Here is a 14,377-nt window from a genome sequence, read left to right on the forward strand (position 1 = left end):
TGTATAAACATGGAAATATCTCCACCACTCTCTGTATCAACATGGAAATACCTACACCGCTATCTGTATAAACTTGGAAATATCTACCCCGCTATCTGTATAAACATGGAAATATCTTCACCGATATCTATATCAACATGGAAATGTCTACACCACTATCAGCATAAACATGGAAATATCTACGTGGCTATCCCTATAAACATGGAAATGTCTACACCGCCATCTGTATAAACCTGGAAATAACTTCAATGTCATCTGTATAAACAAGGAAATATCTACACCACTATCTGTATAAACATGGAAATATCTACACAGCCATCTCTGTAAACATGGAAATATCTACACAGACATCTCTATAAACTTGGAAATATCTACATCGCTATCTGCATAAACATGGAAATAGCCACACCACTATCTGTAAAAGCATGGAAATATCTACACCGCCATCTGTAAAAACATGGAAATATCTACAGAGTCATCTGTATAAACATGGAAATATCTACACCTCCATGTGTATAAACATGGATATATCTACGCTGCCAACTGTATAAAAATGGAAATAGCCACACCGAAATCTGTATAAACATGGAAATATCTACACCACCATCTGAAAAAACATGGAAATATCTACACCGCTATCTGCATAAATATGGAAATATCTACACCGCTATCTCTATAAACAAGGAAATATCTACACCGCTATCTGTATCTACATGGAAATATCTAGACCGCTATTTCTATAAACATGGTAATATCTCCACCGCAATCTGCATAAACATGGAAATATCTCCACCGATATCTGTATAAACATGGAAATATCTCCACCGCTATCTTTATAAACATGGAAATATCTACACCGTTATCTGTATAAACATGGAATTATCTCCACCGCTATCTATATAAAAATGGAAATATCTTCAACACTATCTGTGTAAACATGGAAATATCTACACAGCTGTCTGCGTAAACATAAAATATGTACAACGCTATCTGTTTGAAGATGGAAATATATACACCGCAATCTGGGCAAATATGGAAATATCTACACCTCTATCTCTGTAAACATGGAAATATCTACACCGCTATCTGTATAAACATGAAAATAACTTCACCGCTATCTGTATAAACATGGAAATATCTACACCATGGTCTGTATAAACATGGATATATTTACACCGCTATCTGTATAAACTTGGAAATATCTACACAGTCATCTGTCTATACATGGAAATATCTTCACCTCCATCTGTATAAACATGGAAATAAATTCACTGCAATCTGTTTAAACATTTAAATATCTACACAGCCATCTGTATAAGCATGCAAATATCTACTCCGCTATCTCTATAAACTTGGAAGTACGTACACCACTATCTGTATAAACATGGAAATATCGACACCGCTATCTGTATAAACATGGAAATATCTACACCGCTGTCTGTATAAACATGGAAATATCTACAGCGCTATCTGTATAAACATGGAAATATCTCCACCGCTATCTGTATAAACATGGAAATATATACACCGCTATCTTTATGAATATGGAAATATCTACACCGATATCTGTATAAACATGGAAATATCCACAACACTATCTGTGTAAACATGGAAATATCTACACAGCTGTCTGTGTAAACATGGAAATATGTACACCGCTATCTGTATAAACATGGAAATTTCTACACTGTTATCTTTATAAATATGGAAATATCTACACCGCTATCTGTATAAACATGGAAATATCTACACCGCTATCTGTATAAACATGGAAATACCTACACTGCTATCTGTATAAAGATGGAAATATCTACTGCGCTATCTGTTTAAAAATGGAAATATCTCCACCGCTATCTGAATAAACATGGAAGTATCTACTCTGCTATCTTTATAAACATGGAAATATCTATACCGCTATCTGCATGAACATGGAATTATCTACAACACTATCTGTGTAAACATGGAAATATCTACACACCTGTCTGTGTAAACATGGAAATATATACACCGTTATCTGTGTGAAGATGGAAATATCGACACCGCAATCTGTGCAAATATGGATATATATACACCTCTATCTCTGTAAACATGGAACTATCTACACCGCTATCTGTATAAACATGTAAATATCTACACCGCTATCTGTATAAACATGGAAAGATCTACACCGCTATCTGTATAAACATGGAAATATCTACACCGCTATCTTTATGAACATGGAAATGTCTACACCGCTATCTCTATAAACATGGAAATATCCACAAAACTATCTGTGTAAACATGGAAATATCTACACAGCTGTCTGTGTATACATGGAAATATGTACACCGCTATCTGTGTGAAGACGGAAATATCTACACGGCAATCTGTGCAAATATGGAAATATCTACTCCTCTATCACTGTAGACATGGAAATAACTACACCGCGATCTGTATAAACATGGAAATATCTACACGGATATCTGTATAAACATGGAAATATCTCCAATGCTGTATGTATTAACATGGAAATATCTACACCGCTATCTGTATAAACATGGAAATATCTACCCTGCTATCTGTATAAACATGGAAATATCTACTGCGCTATCTGTTTAAAAATGGAAATATCTCCACCGCTATCTGTATAAACATGGAAGTATCTACTCCGCTATCTTTATAAACACGGAAATATCTATACCGCTATCTGCATGAACATGGAAATATCTACAACACTATCTGTGGAAACATGGAAATATCTACACAATTGTCTGTGTAAACATGGAAATATATACACCGCTATCTGTGTGAAGATTGAAATATCGACACAGCAATCTGTGCAAATATGGATATATATACACCTCTATCTCTGTAAACATGGAAATATCTACACCGCTATGTGTATAAACATGTAAATATCTACACCGCTATCTGTATAAACATGGAAATATCTACACCGCTATCTGTATAAACATAGAAATATCCACATGGCTATCTCTATAAACTTGGAAATATCTACACCGCCATCTATATAATCATGGAATTAACTACACAGTCATCTAAATAAAAATGGAAATATCTACACCACTATCTCTATGAACATGGAAATATCTACAATGCCATGTGTATAAACATGGAAATATCTTCACCGCTATCTCTAAAAACATGGAAATAGCTACAACGCTATCTGTAGAAACATGGAAATATCTCCACCACTCTCTGTATAAACATGGAAATAACTACACCGCTATCTGTATAAACATGGAAATATCTACACCGCTATCTGTATAAACTTGGAAATATCTACACCGCTATCTGTATAAATATGGAAATATCTTCACTGATATCTCTATAAACATGGAAATGTCTACACCACTATCTGTATAAACATGGAAATATCTACATGGCTATCTCTATAAACATGGAAATATCTACACTGCCATCTCTATAAACATGGAAATAACTACACTGTCATCTGTATAAACATGGAAATATCTACACCACTATCTGTATAAACATGGAAATATCGACACCGCTATCTGTATAAACATGGAAATATCTACACCGCTGTCTGTATAAACATGGAAATATCTACAGCGCTATCTGTATAAACATGGAAATATCTCCACCGCTATCTGTATAAACATGGAAATATATACACCGCTATCTTTATGAATATGGAAATATCTACACCGATATCTGTATAAACATGGAAATATCCACAACACTATCTGTGTAAACATGGAAATATCTACACAGCTGTCTGTGTAAACATGGAAATATGTACACCGCTATCTGTATAAACATGGAAATTTCTACACTGTTATCTTTATAAATATGGAAATATCTACACCGCTATCTGTATAAACATGGAAATATCTACACCGCTATCTGTATAAACATGGAAATATCTACACTGCTATCTGTATAAAGATGGAAATATCTACTGCGCTATCTGTTTAAAAATGGAAATATCTCCACCGCTATCTGAATAAACATGGAAGTATCTACTCTGCTATCTTTATAAACATGGAAATATCTATACCGCTATCTGCATGAACATGGAATTATCTACAACACTATCTGTGTAAACATGGAAATATCTACACACCTGTCTGTGTAAACATGGAAATATATACACCGCTATCTGTGTGAAGATGGAAATATCGACACCGCAATCTGTGCAAATATGGATATATATACACCTCTATCTCTGTAAACATGGAACTATCTACACCGCTATCTGTATAAACATGTAAATATCTACACCGCTATCTGTATAAACATGGAAAGATCTACACCGCTATCTGTATAAACATGGAAATATCTACACCGCTATCTTTATGAACATGGAAATGTCTACACCGCTATCTCTATAAACATGGAAATATCCACAAAACTATCTGTGTAAACATGGAAATATCTACACACCTGTCTGTGTATACATGGAAATATGTACACCGCTATCTGTGTGAAGACGGAAATATCTACACGGCAATCTGTGCAAATATGGAAATAACTACTCCTCTATCACTGTAGACATGGAAATTACTACACAGCGATCTGTATAAACATGGAAATATCTACACGGATATCTGTATAAACATGGAAATATCTCCAATGCTGTATGTATTAACATGGAAATATCTACACCGCTATCTGTATAAACATGGAAATATCTACCCTGCTATCTGTATAAACATGGAAATATCTACTGCGCTATCTGTTTAAAAATGGAAATATCTCCACCGCTATCTGTATAAACATGGAAGTATCTACTCCGCTATCTTTATAAACACGGAAATATCTATACCGCTATCTGCATGAACATGGAAATATCTACAACACTATCTGTGGAAACATGGAAATATCTACACAATTGTCTGTGTAAACATGGAAATATATACACCGCTATCTGTGTGAAGATTGAAATATCGACACAGCAATCTGTGCAAATATGGATATATATACACCTCTATCTCTGTAAACATGGAAATATCTACACCGCTATGTGTATAAACATGTAAATATCTACACCGCTATCTGTATAAACATGGAAATATCTACACCGCTATCTGTATAAACATAGAAATATCCACATGGCTATCTCTATAAACTTGGAAATATCTACACCGCCATCTATATAATCATGGAATTAACTACACAGTCATCTAAATAAAAATGGAAATATCTACACCACTATCTCTATGAACATGGAAATATCTACAATGCCATGTGTATAAACATGGAAATATCTTCACCGCTATCTCTAAAAACATGGAAATAGCTACAACGCTATCTGTAGAAACATGGAAATATCTCCACCACTCTCTGTATAAACATGGAAATAACTACACCGCTATCTGTATAAACATGGAAATATCTACACCGCTATCTGTATAAACTTGGAAATATCTACACCGCTATCTGTATAAATATGGAAATATCTTCACTGATATCTCTATAAACATGGAAATGTCTACACCACTATCTGTATAAACATGGAAATATCTACATGGCTATCTCTATAAACATGGAAATATCTACACTGCCATCTCTATAAACATGGAAATAACTACACTGTCATCTGTATAAACATGGAAATATCTACACCACTATCTGTATAAACATGGAAATATCTACACAGTCATCTGTATAAACATGGAAATATCTAAACCTCCATCTGTATAAACATGGATATATATACACTGCCATCTGTATAAAAATGGAAATAGCTACACCGCAGTCTGTATAAACATGGAAATATCTACACCGCTATCTGCATAAATATGGAAATATCTACACCGCTATCTCTATAAACATGGAAATATCTACACCGCTATCTGTATCTACATGGAAATATCTACACCGCTATCTCTATAAACATGGTAATATCTCCACCGCAATCTGCATAAACTTGGGAATATCTCCACCGATATCTGTATAAACATCAAATATCTCCACCGCTATCTTTATAAACATGGAAATATCTGCACCCCTATCTTTATAAAAATGGAAATATCTACAACAGTATCTGCGTAAACATGGAAATATCTACACAGCTGTCTGTGTAAACATGGAAACATGTACAACGCTATCTGTGTGAAGATGGAAATATCTACACCGCAATCTGGGCAAATATGGAAATCTCTACACCTCTATCTCTGTAAACATGGAAATATCTACACCGCTATCTGTATAAACATGAATATATCTACATCGCTATCTGTATAAACATGATTATATGTACACCGCTATCTGTATAAACTTGGAAATATATACACAGTCATCTGTCTAAACATGGAAATATCTATACCTCCATCAGTATAAACATGGGAATAACTTCACTGCAATCTGTATAAACATGGAAACATCTACACAGCCATCTGTATAAGCATGTAAATATCTACACCGCTATCTCTATATACATGGAAGAATGTACACCGCTATCTGTATAAACATGGAAATATCTGCACCGCTATCTCTATAAACATGGAAATATCTACACCGCTGTCTGTATAAACATGGAATTATCTACAGCGCTATCTGTATAACCATTGAAATATCTCCACCGCTATCTGTATAAACATGGAAATATATACACAGCTATCTTTATGAACATGGAAATATCTACACCGCTATCTGTATAAACATGGAAATATCCACAACACTATCTGTGTAAACATGAAAATATCTACACAGCTGTCTGTGTAAACATGGAAATATGTACACCGCTATCTGTGTGAAGATGGATATATTTGCATGGCAATCTGTGCAAATATGGGAATATCATCTCCTCTATTTCTGTAAACATGGAAATATCTACACCGCTATCTGTATAAACATGGAAATATCTACAAAGCTATCTGTATAAACTTGGAAATATCTACACCGCTAACTGTATAAATATGGAAATATCTTTACCGATATCTCTATAAACTTGGAAATGTCTTCACCACTATCTGTATAAACATGGAAATATCTACATGCCTATCTCTATAAACATGGAAATATCTACACCGCCATCTGTCTAAAGATGGAATTATCTACACAGTCATCTGTATAAACATGGAAATATCTACACCATTATCTCTATGAACATGGAAATATCTACAATGCCATCAGTATAAACATGGAAATATCTTCACCGCTATCTCTACAAACATGGAAATAGCTACACCGCTATCTGTATAAACATGGAAATATCTCCACCACTCTCTGTATAAACATGGAAATCTCTAAACCGCTATCTGTATAAATATGGAAATATATTCACCAATATCTCTATAAACATGGAAATTTCTACACCACTATCTGTAAAAACATGGAAATATCTACATGGCTATCTCTATAAACATGGAAATATCTACACCGCCATCTGTATAAACATGGAAATAACTACACTGTCATCTGTATAAACATGGAAATATCTACACCACTATCTCTATAAAATTGGAAATATCTACACCGCTATCTGCATAAATATGGAAATATCTACACCGCTATGTCTATAAACATGGAAATAACTACACCGCTCTCTGTATCTACATGGAAATATCTACACCGCTATCTCTATAAAGATGGTAATATCTCCACCGCAATTTGCATAAACTTGGAAATATCTCCGCCGATATCTGTATAAACATGGAAATATCTCCACCGCTATCTTTATAAACATGGAAATATCTACACCGCTATCTGTATAAACATGGAAATATCTGCACCGCTATCTGTATAAAAATGTAAATATCTACAACACTATCTGTGTAAACATGGAAATATCTACACAGCTCTCTGTGTAAACATGGAAATATGTACAACGCTATCTGTGTGAAGATGGAAATAACTACACCGCAATCTGGGCAAATATGGAAATATCTACACCTCTATCTCTGTAAACATGGAAATACCTACACCGCTATCTGTATAAACATGAAAATATCTACACCACTATCTGTATGAACATGGAAATATCTACACCACGGTCTGTATAAACGTGGATATATCTACACCGCTATATGTATAAACATGGAAGTATCCACAACACTATCTGTGTAAACATGGAAATATCTACACAGCTGTCTGTGTAAACATGGAAATATGTACACCGCTATCTGTGTGAAGATGGAAATACCTACACGGCAATATGTGCAAATATGGAAATATCTACACCTCTATCTCTGTAAACATGGAAATATGTACACCGCTATCTGTATAAACATGGAAATATCTACATGGCTATCTCTATAAACTTTGAAATATCTACAACGCCATCTTTATAAACGTGGAATTAACTACACAGTCATGTGTATACACATGGATATATCTACACCACTGTCTGTATAAACATGGAAATATCTACAATACCATCTGTATAAACATGGAAATAACATCACCGCTATCTCTATAAACATGGAAATACCTACACCGCTATCTGTATAAACATGGAAATATCTCCACCGCTATCTGTATAAACATGGAAATATCAACACCGCTATCTGTATAAACTTAGAAATATCTACACCGCTATCTGTATAAATAGGGAAACAGGCTCTCCGCTATCTGTATAAACATGGAAATATCTAAACCGCCATCTGTAGATACATGGAAATACCTACACAGTCATCTGTATAAACATGGAAATATCCTCACCACTATCTGTATAAACATGGAAATATCAACACTGCCATCTCTATAAACATGGAAATATCTACACAGCCATCTCTATAAACATGGAAATATCTACATCACTATGTGCATAAACATGGAAACAGGGACACCGCTATCTGTATAAACATGGAAATATCTACACCGCCATCTGTAAAAAGATGGAAATATCAACACAGTCATCTGTATAAACATGGAAATATCTACAACTCCATCTGTATAAACATGGAAATACCTATACTGCCATCTGTATAAAAATGGAAATAGCCACACCGCTATCTGTATAAACATGGAAATATCTACACCGCCGTCTGAATAAACATGGAAATATCTACACCGCTATCTGTATAAATATGGAAATATCTACAAAGCTATCTCTGTAAACATGGAAATGTCTACACCGCTATCTGTATCTACATGGAAATATCTACACCACTATCTCTATAAACACGGAAAAATCTCCACCGCAATCTGCATAAACTTGGAAATATCTACACCTCCATCTGTATAAACATGTAAATATTTCCAACACTATCTGTATAAACATGGAAATATCTCCACCGATATCTGTATAAACAGGGAAATATCTCCACCGCTATCTGTATAAACATGGAGAAATCTACACCTCCATCTGTATAAACATGGAAATATCTACACCGCTGTCTGTATAAACATGGAAATATCTACAGCGCTATCTGTATAAACATGGAAATATCTCCACCGCTATCTGTATAAACATGGAAGTATCTACACCGCTATCTGTATAAACATGGAAATATCTACACCGCTGTCTGTATAACCATGGAAATATCTACAGCGCTATCTGTATAAACATGGAAATATCTCCACCGCTATCTGTATAAACATGGAAATATCTACAACACTATCCGTGTAAACATGGAAATATCTACACAGCTGTCTGTGTAAACATGGAAGTATGTACACTGCTATCTGTGTGAAGATGTAAATATCTACACGGCAATCTGTGCAAATATGGAAATATCTTCAACTCTATCTCTGTAAACATGGAAATATCTACACCGCTATCCATAGAAACATGGAAATATCTACATGGCTATCTCTATAAACATGGAAATATCTACACCTCCATCTTTATAAACATGGAATTATCTACACAGTCATCTGTATAGACATGGAAATATCTACACCACTATCTGTATAAAAATGGAAATACCTACAATGCCGTCTGTATAAACATGGAAATACCTACACCGCTATCTGTATAAACATGGAAATATCTACACCGCTATCAATATAAACATGGAAGTACGTACACCGCTATCTGTATAAACATGGAAATATCTACACCGCTATCTGTATAAATATGGAAATATCTACACGGCTGTCTGTATAAACATGGAAATATCTACAGCGCTATCTGTATAAACATGGAAATATCTCCACCGCTATCTGTCTAAACATGGAAATATCTCCACCGCTATCTTTATAAACATGGAAATATCTACACCGCTATCTTTATAAACATGGAAATATCTACACCGCTATCTGTGTAAACATGAAAATATGTACACGGCTATTTGTGTGAAAATGGAAATATCTACATGGCAATCTGTGTAAGTATGGAAATATGTACACCTCTATCTCTGTAAACATGGAAACATCTACACCGCTATCTGTATAAACATGGAAATATCTTCATAGCTAACTCTATAAACATAGAAATATCTACACCGCCAACTTTATAAACATGGAATTATCTACACAGTCATCTGTATAAACATGAAAATATCTACACCACTATCTGTATAAACATGGAAATAGCATCACCAATATCTATATAAACATGGAAATGTCTACACCACTATCTGTATAAACATGGAAATATCTACATGGCTATCTCTATATACATGGAAATATCTACACCGCCATCTGTATAAACATGGATATAACAACACTGTCATCTGTATAAACATGGAAATATCTACACCTCCATCTGTATGAGCATCGAAATATCTACACTGTCATCTGTATACACATGGAAATACCTACACCGCAATCTGTATAAACATGGAAATATCTTCACCGCTATCTCTACAAACATGGAAATAGCTACACCGCTATCTGTATAAACATGGAAATATCTCCACCACTCTCTGTATAAACATGGAAATCTCTACACCGCTATCTGTATAAATATGGAAATATATTCACCAATATCTCTATAAACATGGAAATTTCTACACCACTATCTGTAAAAACATGGAAATATCTACATGGCTATCTCTATAAACATGGAAATATCTACACCGCCATCTGTATAAACATGGAAATAACTACACTGTCATCTGTATAAACATGGAAATATCTACACCACTATCTCTATAAAATTGGAAATATCTACACCGCTATCTGCATAAATATGGAAATATCTACACCGCTATGTCTATAAACATGGAAATAACTACACCGCTCTCTGTATCTACATGGAAATATCTACACCGCTATCTCTATAAACATGGTAATATCTCCACCGCAATTTGCATAAACTTGGAAATATCACCGCCGATATCTGTATAAACATGGAAATATCTCCACCGCTATCTTTATAAACATGGAAATATCTACACCGCTATCTGTATAAACATGGAAATATCTGCACCGCTATCTGTATAAAAATGTAAATATCTACAACACTATCTGTGTAAACATGGAAATATCTACACAGCTCTCTGTGTAAACATGGAAATATGTACAACGCTATCTGTGTGAAGATGGAAATAACTACACCGAAATCTGGGCAAATATGGAAATATCTACACCTCTATCTCTGTAAACATGGAAATACCTACACCGCTATCTGTATAAACATGAAAATATCTACACCACTATCTGTATGAACATGGAAATATCTACACCACGGTCTGTATAAACATGGATATATCTACACCGCTATATGTATAAACATGGAAGTATCTACAACACTATCTGTGTAAACATGGAAATATCTACACAGCTGTCTGTGTAAACATGGAAATATGTACACCGCTATCTGTGTGAAGATGGAAATATCTACACGGCAATATGTGCAAATATGGAAATATCTACACCTCTATCTCTGTAAACATGGAAATATGTACACCGCTATCTGTATAAACATGGAAATATCTACATGGCTATCTCTATAAACTTTGAAATATCTACAACGCCATCTTTATAAACGTGGAATTAACTACACAGTCATGTGTATAAACATGGATATATCTACACCACTGTCTGTATAAACATGGAAATATCTACAATACCGTCTGTATAAACATGGAAATAACATCACCGCTATCTCTAAAAACATGGAAATACCTGCACCGCTATCTGTATAAACATGGAAATATCTCCACCGCTATCTGTATAAACATGGAAATATCAACACCGCTATCTGTATAAACTTAGAAATATCTACACCGCTATCTGTATAAATAGGGAAACAGGCTCTCCGCTATCTGTATAAACATGGAAATATCTAAACCGCCATCTGTAGATACATGGAAATACCTACACAGTCATCTGTATAAACATGGAAATATCCTCACCACTATCTGTATAAACATGGAAATATCAACACTGCCATCTCTATAAACATGGAAATATCTACATCACTATGTGCATAAACATGGAAACAGGCACACCGCTATCTGTATAAACATGGAAATATCTACACCGCCATCTGTAAAAAGATGGAAATATCAACACAGTCATCTGTATAAACATGGAAATATCTACACCTCCATCTGTATAAACATGGAAATAACTACACTGCCATCTGTATAAAAATGGAAATAGCCACACCGCTATCTGTATAAACATGGAAATATCTACACCGCCATCTGAATAAACATGGAAATATCTACACCGCTATCTGTATAAATATGGAAATATCTACAAAGCTATCTCTATAAACATGGAAATGTCTACACCGCTATCTGTATCTACATGGAAATATCTACACCACTATCTCTATAAACATGGAAAAATCTCCACCGCAATCTGCATAAACTTGGAAATATCTACACCTCCATCTGTATAAACATGTAAATATTTCCACCACTATCTGTATAAACATGGAAATATCTCCACCGATATCTGTATAAACAGGGAAATATCTCCACCGCTATCTGTATAAACATGGAGAAATCTACACCTCCATCTGTATAAACATGGAAATATCTACACCGCTGTCTGTATAAACATGGAAATATCTACAGCGCTATCTGTATAAACATGGAAATATCTCCACCGCTATCTGTATAAACATGGAAGTATCTACACCGCTATCTGTATAAACATGGAAATATCTACACCGCTGTCTGTATAACCATGGAAATATCTACAGCGCTATCTGTATAAACATGGAAATATCTCCACCGCTATCTGTATAAACATGGAAATATCTACAACACTATCCGTGTAAACATGGAAATATCTACACAGCTGTCTGTGTAAACATGGAAGTATGTACACTGCTATCTGTGTGAAGATGTAAATATCTACACGGCAATCTGTGCAAATATGGAAATATCTTCAACTCTATCTCTGTAAACATGGAAATATCTACACCGCTATCCGTAGAAACATGGAAATATCTACATGGCTATCTCTATAAACATGGAAATATCTACACCTCCATCTTTATAAACATGGAATTATCTACACAGTCATCTGTATAGACATGGAAATATCTACACCACTATCTGTATAAAAATGGAAATACCTACAATGCCGTCTGTATAAACATGGAAATACCTACACCGCTATCTGTATAAACATGGAAATATCTACACCGCTATCTCTATAAACATGGAAGTACGTACACCGCTATCTGTATAAACATGGAAATATCTACACCGCTATCTGTATAAATATGGAAATATCTACACGGCTGTCTGTATAAACATGGAAATATCTACAGCGCTATCTGTATAAACATGGAAATATCTCCACCGCTATCTGTATAAACATGGAAATATCTCCACCGCTATCTTTATAAACATGGAAATATCTACACCGCTATCTTTATAAACATGGAAATATCTACACCGCTATCTGTGTAAACATGAAAATATGTACACGGCTATCTGTGTGAAAATGGAAATATCTACATGGCAATCTGTGTAAATATGGAAATATGTACACCTCTATCTCTGTAAACATGGAAACATCTACACCGCTATCTGTATAAACATGGAAATATCTTCATAGATAACTCTATAAACATAGAAATATCTACACCGCCATCTTTATAAACATGGAATTATCTACACAGTCATCTGTATAAACATGAAAATATCTACACCACTATCTGTATAAACATGGAAATATCTACAATGCCATCTGTATAAACATGGAAATAGCAACACCGATATCTCTATAAACATGGAAATGTCTACACCACTATCTGTATAAACATGGAAATATCTACATGGCTATCTCTATATACATGGAAATATCTACACCGCCATCTGTATAAACATGGATATAACAACACAGTCATCTGTATAAACATGGAAATATCTACACCTCCATCTGTATGAGCATCGAAATATCTACACTGTCATCTGTATACACATGGAAATACCTACACCGCAATCTGTATAAACATGGAAATATCTACACCGCTATCTGTATAAATATGTAAATATCTACACCGCTATCTGTATAAACTTGTAAATATCTACACGGCGATCTCTATTAACAT

Source organism: Pan paniscus, chromosome 6 (genome assembly GCF_029289425.2).
Source record: "Pan paniscus chromosome 6, NHGRI_mPanPan1-v2.0_pri, whole genome shotgun sequence".
Taxonomy (NCBI): Eukaryota; Metazoa; Chordata; class Mammalia; order Primates; family Hominidae; genus Pan; species Pan paniscus.